Genomic DNA, 9,217 nt, shown 5'->3' on the forward strand with positions numbered 1-9,217 from the left:
AATGGGCACAAATATGGATCTCTTCCAATCAGATCAGTCGGCCAGATAGTTGTCTTCCAAATTTCTTGAGTGAGTGCCTCCTGATGCCATGTTTTTCTTTATGTAATCCAGCATCTCTGATTATTTGCTCAGCATGCAGATTGAATAAGTATGATGAAAGGATACAACTCTGACACACACATTTTCTAATTTTAAACCATTCAGTGTCCCCTTGATGTGTTTGAACTACTGAATCTTGGTCTATGTACAAGTTTCTCATGAGCACAATTATGTGTTCTGGAATACTCTTTCTCTGACCTGATCCACATTGTTGAAATCTTTTGTATAGTCATTAAAGCACAGGTAAATATTTCTCCTGTATTCTCTGCTATCAGCCAAGATCCACCTGACATCAGCAATGATATCCCTGGTTCCTTGTCCATGTTTAATCTGGCCTGAACCTCTTACCTTTTTTTGTCAGTGTACATTTGCAGCCATTTTTTAATTTAGCAGTTTTTTACTTGTATGTGACATAAATAATATTTTCTGATGACTTCTGAATTCCACTGGGTATTGGGTGTTCTCTTCGTAATGGGCGCAAATATGGATCTCTTCCAATCAGTTGGCCAGATAGCTGTCTTCCAAACTTCCTGGCAAAGATGAGTGAATGCCTCCAGTGTTGTGTTTTATTTGTTCAAGAATTTCAATTCATATTCCATCAATTCCAGGAGACTTGTTTTTTGCCAATGCCTTCAGTTCACCTTGGACTTCTTCATTTCTATGGCCTCTTGATCATATATTACTTCTTGAAATGGGTTAATATTGACCATTTCTCTTTAATACAGTAACTCTGTGTTCCTTCCATCTTTTTTGACACTTTCTATACTATTCGCTATTTTGCCCATAGAATCCTTAACTATTGCAAGGCGTGAATTATTCAGTTTTTTAGCTTAAGAAATGCAGAGTGTGTTCTTCCCTTTTGGTTTTCTAATATCAGGTCTTTGTACATTTAATTATAGTTCTTTACTTTGTTTTCTTGAGCTGACCTTTGAAATTTTCTGTTGAACTGTTTTGTTTTCTCATTTCTCCAATTTGCTTTAACACCTGGAGAACAGGTTTCAGAGTCTCTTCTGGCATCCATTTTGGTCATATCTTTATTCTTGTCTTCCTAATGACCTATTGCTTTCTTCCTATATATTTTTCTTGATGTTATGCCATAATTCTTCTGGTTTTTGGTTATCAGTGTCAAATGCATCCAATCTGTTTTTGAAATGATCTCTAAATTCACATGTGATATGTTTAAGGTCATATTTTGACTCTTGACTTGTTTTAATTTTCTTCAGCTTCAGCCTGAAGTTGCATGTGAGTGATTGATGGTCTAGTCCATAGTCTGCCCCCAGTCTTATTTTGGCTGATGATATGGAACTTTCTCACCGTTTCTTCCCGCAGATGTATTCAATTTGATTTCTGTGTATTGCATTTGGTGAAGTCCATGTGTATAGTCATGTTTTATGCTATTTTAAAAAAGTTATTTGCAATGAATAACTAATCTGTCTAGCCAAATTGTAACATGAAATCTCCAGCATCATTCCTTTCACCAATGCCAAATTTTTCAACTATTGATCCTTCTTCTTTGTTTCCAACCTTTGCATTCCAGTCACCAGCAATTATCAACATGTCTTGATCTATTGCATGTTTGATCCATTTCAGACTGAAGAAGTTGGTAGAATTCTTCAGTCTCGTCATCATTGGCTTTAGTGGTTGGTGCATAAATTTAATAATAGTGGTTCTAACTGGTCATCCTAGTGTATATGGATATTTTCCTATCACAGACAACATTATACTTAAGATAGATCTTGAAATGTTCTTTTTGAGGATGAATGCGACTCCATTCCTCTTCAGTGTGTCATTTCCAGCACAGTAAACCATAAGATTGCCATATTAAAAATGGCCAATACCAGTCCATTTCCGATCACTAATGCCTAGAATTAGTGTAGGCATTTTTGTGTACCATTTCATTTTTGACAATTTCCAATTTTCCTAGATTCATAATTTCACACATTCCATGTTCCGATTTTTAATGGATGTTTACAAACCGACATTGCAGTACAGAGCATGAACCCACAGCTCTTATAGAACTGCAGGTTAGTGCACTGTACTGCTAAGTCAATTTGAACTGCAGGGTTGGCATTTCAAGGTCCCCAGCTGCTCCTCGAAAACCCTATACACACAGGATCACTATGGGGTGGAACTGACTCGAACAAAAGCACTTAGCAACAACAAAACCAGCTGTTTCTACTCATTTCTTTTCTGTCACTTTGTAATACTGTTGTGCCTTACATGTTGCTGTGATTCTGGAAGCTATGCCACTGGCATTTTATATACTAGCAAGTTCACCCATGGTGGACAGGTTTCAGCTGAGCTTCCAGACGAAGACAGACTATGAGAAACATGAGGCAGACACTTCTGAATATTTAGCCACTGAAAACACTATGAATAGCCATGGAACACTGTCAGAGAGCTTTGTGATACTGAGGCTAGAGCCATAACCAAACTCACACCTGTTGCATTGATTTCAACTCACTGTTTCCAAGGCTATCAATCTTTACAGGAACACAAAGCCTTATCTTTTTCCCACTGAGTGGCTGGTGAGTTCGAACTGCTGATTTTGAGATTAGCAGTATGATGAGTCCTAGTGTGGCGCTGTGTGCTAATGCGCTAGATTGCAAAGTTAGTTTGAACTGCACGGTTGGTGGTTCAAGCTCACCAGTTGCTCCTTGGAAACCCTCTACTGGGTCGCTATGGGTCGGAACCGACTCGACGGCACTTAACAACAACAAATATGACGTTTATCCTACAGCATCACGAGATCACTGTTGCTTTTGTTCAGTTCTATCTGATTCAAAGTGACCCTGTATAGCAGCATCTGGTGGGTTTGAGCCATTAACTTGGTAGTTTGAAGTCCTATGCTTATATATCAGCACCACACTAGGAGTCCATCCTTTAAAACCACATTTCTATTTTACCAATAACTTCCTTTTAGGATCTGCCAATAGGGGGTGCTACAAGGCTGGACTAAAGGAAGGAGGACAAGATCCTTGCCTTCTGTCTCCTTTTGGCTTTCTGCCTTCTTGTTCCTTTGAATGGCATCCCAGCAGCCATTCCTCCCTCCAACAGTGACAGTTCCTTCTTATGGTAACATTGGAACCCAGCGTGCAGTTTTATCAACATTTGCAGAGCCAACTTAATCAGCTCCTTCTAAGAGACACAGCAGCTGCCAGCCACCACCTCTTAGATGGCTGGGCCCACACCCAGGCTTGGCCCTTGAGCTTGAAAACCTGCACTATTGGTCTGAGTTTCAGCCTTGCAGGACTCCTCTGCCAGAGCACTTAAGATCTGATCATTCCAACCTCCTCTCTTTGTTCTTGAACCCTACGGCAGAAATTACTTCCTGTTGTTATTCCCTCCATAATATATAAGTGTTGGCTCTTCATAAAATTATGAACTCAGTAAAACTTGTTAGCTAGATACAAGTTTTACTGAGTTCATAATTTTATGCATTAAATATGCTCTTTTAAAATTACTTTAGAATTTCTATCTCAGGATTGGATCTAAACTGATATTAATTCCACCAGAGATAGTATATGGAAGCCACAAGGGAATGCAGTAACTGGTGAGGTGCTGTGGGTTAATGAGCCAGACTGCAAAGCCGTTTGAACCACAAGGTCAGTGGTTCAAGCTCACCAGCTGCTCCTCGGAAACTCTACACAGGGTCGCTATGGGTCAGAACCGACTCGATGGCACTTAACAACAACAACAATGGCAACAATTAGTTGGTGGAACCATGGGGGTGGCAATGGGAGTGGTAACTGTGGGTGATTATGTATGTCCTGATGTGCACACCTCTTGGTTATGTGTGTCTGGTGAATACACCAATGCTCAGCAGACTAATCGCCAGAAGGACAGTAGAGTAATGAGGAAGTCTCAGACAACTTAAATATATGTTGTTGTTGTTAGGTGTCATCGAGTCGGTACCGACTCATAGCAACCCTATGTACAGCAGAATGAAACACTGCCTAGTAGTGGGCCAACCTCACAATTGTTGCCACACACGAGCCCATTGATGCTGTCCCTTTGCCAATCTATCTTGCTACTGGGCTTCCTCTTTTTCTCGGATCCTCCACCTTACCAAACATGATATCCTTCTCCAGTGACTGGTCTCTCCTGACAATATGTCCGAAGTATGAGAGACGAAGTTTGGCCATTCTGGCCTTCAAATAAAAATAGGTTTTGAAACTAAGACAATTTAATGTATCCTCATTTGACTTTTTCCAAATATGAACACTTGTTGTTGTTGTTGTTAAGTGCCGTCGAGTCGGTTCCGACCCATAGCGACCCTGTACAGGGTTTCCGAGGGTGTAAATCTTTACGGGAGTAGAAAGCCTCATCTTTCTCCCGCGGAGCGGCTGGTAGTTTCGAACCGCTAACCTTAAGGTTCGTAGCCCGATTCATAACCACTCCGCTACCAGAGCTAATCGTCATTTAATGGGTAGCTGCCATTGAGTCAACTCTGACTCATGGCAACCTTGTTGTTGTGGTTGTGAAGTGCCATCGAGTCATTTCCGACCCTGCATAGGTTTTCCTAGGAGCAGCTGGTGAGCTTGAACTGCCAACCTTGCAGTTCAAATGGCATTTCAGTCTGGCGCACTAACCCACAGTGCCACACAACCTTACGTAGGGAATATTGTCTGGTCCTGCACCATCCTCTGGTTGCTGGCCTGGTCAAATCCATTGTTAATGGCTATTGTGCCAACCTATCTCACTGAGGGCCTCCCTTGCTCTCCACTTTACCAAACATGATGTCCTCATCCAGTCCTTCATCTCTTCTGATGATATGTCCAAAGCAACCAAGCTAGACAATGTTCTCTTGTGTTCTATATGATTTTCAACAGCTACTTTTAGAAAGTAGACTTCCAGACCTTCCTTCCTTTCTTGTCTGACTCAGTCTGGAAGCTTTGCTAAAACCCGAAGCCCTTGTATGGTGCTGTAGGTTAATGTGCTGCAAAACCATTTGAACTGAAAGGTCGGTGGTTCAAGCTCACCAGCTGCTCCTTTGAAACCCTATACAGGGATTGCTATGAACCAGAATGAACAGTACTTAACAATAACTACAACATGGGTGACCCTATTGAAATTTGAAACAATTTCTAGCCTCAGAGTAGCACTCAGCTTGCCACAGTATGACAAACTGAAAGATGGGCGGTCACATAGCCATTTAAGGATATTGAAGGCTGACTGAAGACAAATTCATATATCTGTGGTACTTACAGGGCCAGATTCAGAAGCACATCTTGTGTTCTGTGTGAGCTTTGCCTTTAATATTCAGAATGCCTCATTTCAATTCAGTGGAAGAAACTCATATAAATTGTCTATGGTATTCTCATCACAAGCTAGACCTACAAAATATTCCCTCTGCCTTCTGTCCACAATCTTCTAGAATCTTGCAACTCATGGTGTAGTCCATGAAACAATAACATCATCACCATATGAGAACTTATTAGAAATGCAGTCTCATCTCTAGTCCAGATCGACTGACTTAGAATCTCTATTTGAACTAGATTCTCAGGCGACTTTTAGCAACTTAAAAAACAAAAACAAAAGCACTGTACTAGAGCATAGTGTAGTAAATAAATTACAGGAATTCTACAACAAAGAAAATAATGTATCTACCTTCCATTTCCAATTTCCTGTTCAAACAGACCAAGGAGATACTATATGTTTTTAAATCATGCAAGGTGTGCATTTCAGTTGCATGCTGTAACCATACCTATTTAGTCTGTAAATTCAGTAAATAATCTGAGATGAAAGACTATATGAAGAAGAATGCAGTATCAAAATTGGAGAAAGACTCATTAGCAACCTGTGAGATGCAGATGACACAACCTTACTTTCTGGAAGTGAAGAATACTTGAAGAACTTACTAATGAAGATGAAATGTACAGCCTTCAGAATGGATTACACCTCAATGTAAAGAAAATAAAACTTCTCACAACTGGACCGCTAAACAACAACATGATAAACAGAGAAAAGATTGCAGTTGTCAGGATTTCGTGTAACTTGGATTCACAACTAAAAGTCCACAGATGCTGCAGTCAAGACATCAAATGTCAGACTGCATTGGGCCAGTCTGATACAAAAGAGCTCTTTAAGGTGTTATAAAATAAAGATGTCATTCTGAAGACTAAGGTGTGCCTAACACAAGCCATGATATTTTCAATAAACTCATATGTATGTGAAAGTCATACCATACATAAGAAAAAAAACCCAGAAGAAATGATGCAGTTAAGTTATGGTGGTGCCAAAAACATTCAAAGTACCGTGGACTGAAAGAGTGATGAATAAATCTCTCTTGGAGGAAGTGGAGCCAGAATGTTCCTTGGAAGTACTTGGAAGTAAGACTTCATCCCATGTACTTTGGGCATGGTATCAGGAGTGACCTATTTCTGAAGAAGGACATTGTTCTTGCTACAATAGACAGTCTTTGAAATAAAGAAAGATCCTTAATGGGATGGATTGGTATGGTGGTTGTAACAGTGGCCTCAAACATGCCAATTGTTGTGAAGTTGACAAAGGATTAAGCAGTGTTTTTGTTCTGTTGTACATAAGGTTGCTATGAGTCACAGTCAACTTGCTGGCATAGAGAAGCAACTATCTCTTTACTGTTTCTGACTTTCCACGTCTCCTGACAGTAAGTCCTTCTGTATAGCCTTGCTGACACTTAGATTAAATAGGAAGGGATACATTTGGAATTATGTTCTTTCCAAGTTAAGTATATTAGTTTAGTGGGAACAGCAAGAACAGTAGGAGGAGCACAAATACCGTATTTTAAGGTAATGCTATTACTATTAGTCATTCATCTGAAACGTATTCACCATGGATGAACCTGATGAGTATTTAAAATATTGGTGGCATAGCTTTTAGAATCAAAGAAACATGCAAGCCACTACAGTATGGCAAACTGAGAGAATTCAGATACTGTGATTAGTTAAAAAATCCCTGGGAGCATAGCAGGTTATGAATTGGGTTGCTAACCACAAGGTCAGCAGTTTAAATATAATAGTCATGCCATGAAGAAAGATGAGGCTTTCTGCTCCCATAAAGATTTGCAGCCTTGGAAACCCATACAGGATCGTTATGATTTTGGAACTGACCCCATGGCATACAGCCACCACCACCGCCACAATTAAACAAACAAACAAAGCAGGTGACTATAGACCACCACATGTTCTCCATGATCTATATTTTCATTATTGTTCTGGGAGAATTAAGTTTTGACAATAGCATGTAAGGAGTCCTAGTGTGGCACTGCGAGTTAATGCGCCAGACAGCAAAGCCATTTGAACTGCAAGGTCGGTGGTTCAAGCTCACCAGCTGCTCCTCGGAAACCCTATGCAGGGGCACTGAGACTCTGAACCAACTCACGACACTTAACAACAACAAGAACAATAGCATGCAATTGTATTTCAAGCAAGTACAGTTATCTGTTGGCTGGCAGATTGCAGATCAGGGAGTACACACACACACAATTCTGAGCCATAGCTCAGAGATTTTCCTTTTAAGATCTAAATGGATGATGGTCCATCACATATAAAGAAAGTGGTGGTGAGTGGATACATTATTTGACTCCCTATTCATAGGCTAAAAATATTATCAAAATAAGACTTGAAGAGGTTAAAAGTTGAGCTTCTATTTTTGGGATAAAGCAAATGGCAGAAATGTGATTCACAAACTCTGGATACTCAATTATGATTCCATGAGGCTGAAGACATGGGTAAACCTTTTACTTAAACATGTATCCTGCCTTGAGTAAGTCAAGTAGGGCCAGTAACAAATTTGGCACAGAGTGTGTACCCTGCCATCTTTCTCTGAGAACCCGTAGAAGCACTAAGTGACAAAATAAAGAACTGAGATACTTTGGGTCCCCTCCAAATATCTCACTGTCTTTCTATATGTATTACTGTGGCCAATGAGAAAATTCTACAGCCAGTAGATGTTTGGCAATGTTCTGAAAACTCATAACTTTGACAGTTGCTGACAAAATAGAATAATTGCAATTTTTGTTGTTGTTGTTGTATTCTTAGCAAGATACAAAGAAACCATGAAATAAGAAAATGGCATATAAGGGAAGCATAAGCAAGAAAAAAAAAAAAAAAAAGGAAAATTCTGAGTTAAGAAAACAATAGCTAAAATTTAAAACAATCTACAATAATCTGAGAAGGCAATATTAGATTTACAATTGACATTGAAGATATAAATCCATCAACAACAACAACATCAAAAATGCATGGGGAAGAAAAAAGTATTGCTGAAGGAAATATTTGAAAAATCTTTAAGGAAGTCAGGCAAAAAGGTAAAAAAAAACAAATGTATTGAAGAATAAGAGAGGGAGAGAGGAGAGAAGAGATGGAATAAATGAATAATGAATAGCCACTTATTGATGATAGTCATTCCCATAGGAGACTCTTTCCCTTTACAAAATAACTTAGAAGATTTGGGGAGAGGGGGGGAAAGTTATTAAAATTGGCAAAAATTTTAAACTAAAAAATTACCCCTATCTAAAAGAAGGAATAAAAGTCAACAGGGACAGGGTTGATTATCTAATACCTGTTATTTAGTATCAGGAATAAATTATTATGTATTCCTATCACACACTTCACATCAAAACCAAAAAGAAAATTCCTAGTGGATTTAAATGTAAGCATATATACAAACACAATTAAAAGAAGTTAGTAAAATAGAATTAAATCTTAAATTTATACATGGTGGAGAATTTCATAATCTTAGAAACAATGAAATAAATCACACATTTTGGCAAATGTGGTTAAATCTAAATAAAAGCATAATGTAATTAGTTCATATCCAAATTTTAAAAAGCAAAATCAGTTTGGGAACGATGTTTCAGTAACTATGACAATGAGAGAGACCTCAAGTGTTTTTCACAAGTGCATTTAGTCAGTGAAGGGAAGGAGAAGTTAAACCCTGATTTCCAGACCTGAAATGAACTAGACTCAACACTGGTCAGGGCATGACTATAAGTACTCCTAAACTCAAGGAGCTCTGGTAGCGTAGTGGTTACGAATCGGGCTGCGAACCTTAAGGTCAGCGGTTCGAAACTACCAGCTGCTCCATGAGAGAAAGATGAGGCTTTCTACTCCTATAAAGATTTACACCCTCGGAA

The sequence above is a fragment of the Chrysochloris asiatica genome, unplaced genomic scaffold (genome assembly GCF_000296735.1).
Source record: "Chrysochloris asiatica unplaced genomic scaffold, ChrAsi1.0 scaffold00198, whole genome shotgun sequence".
Classification (NCBI taxonomy): domain Eukaryota; kingdom Metazoa; phylum Chordata; class Mammalia; order Afrosoricida; family Chrysochloridae; genus Chrysochloris; species Chrysochloris asiatica.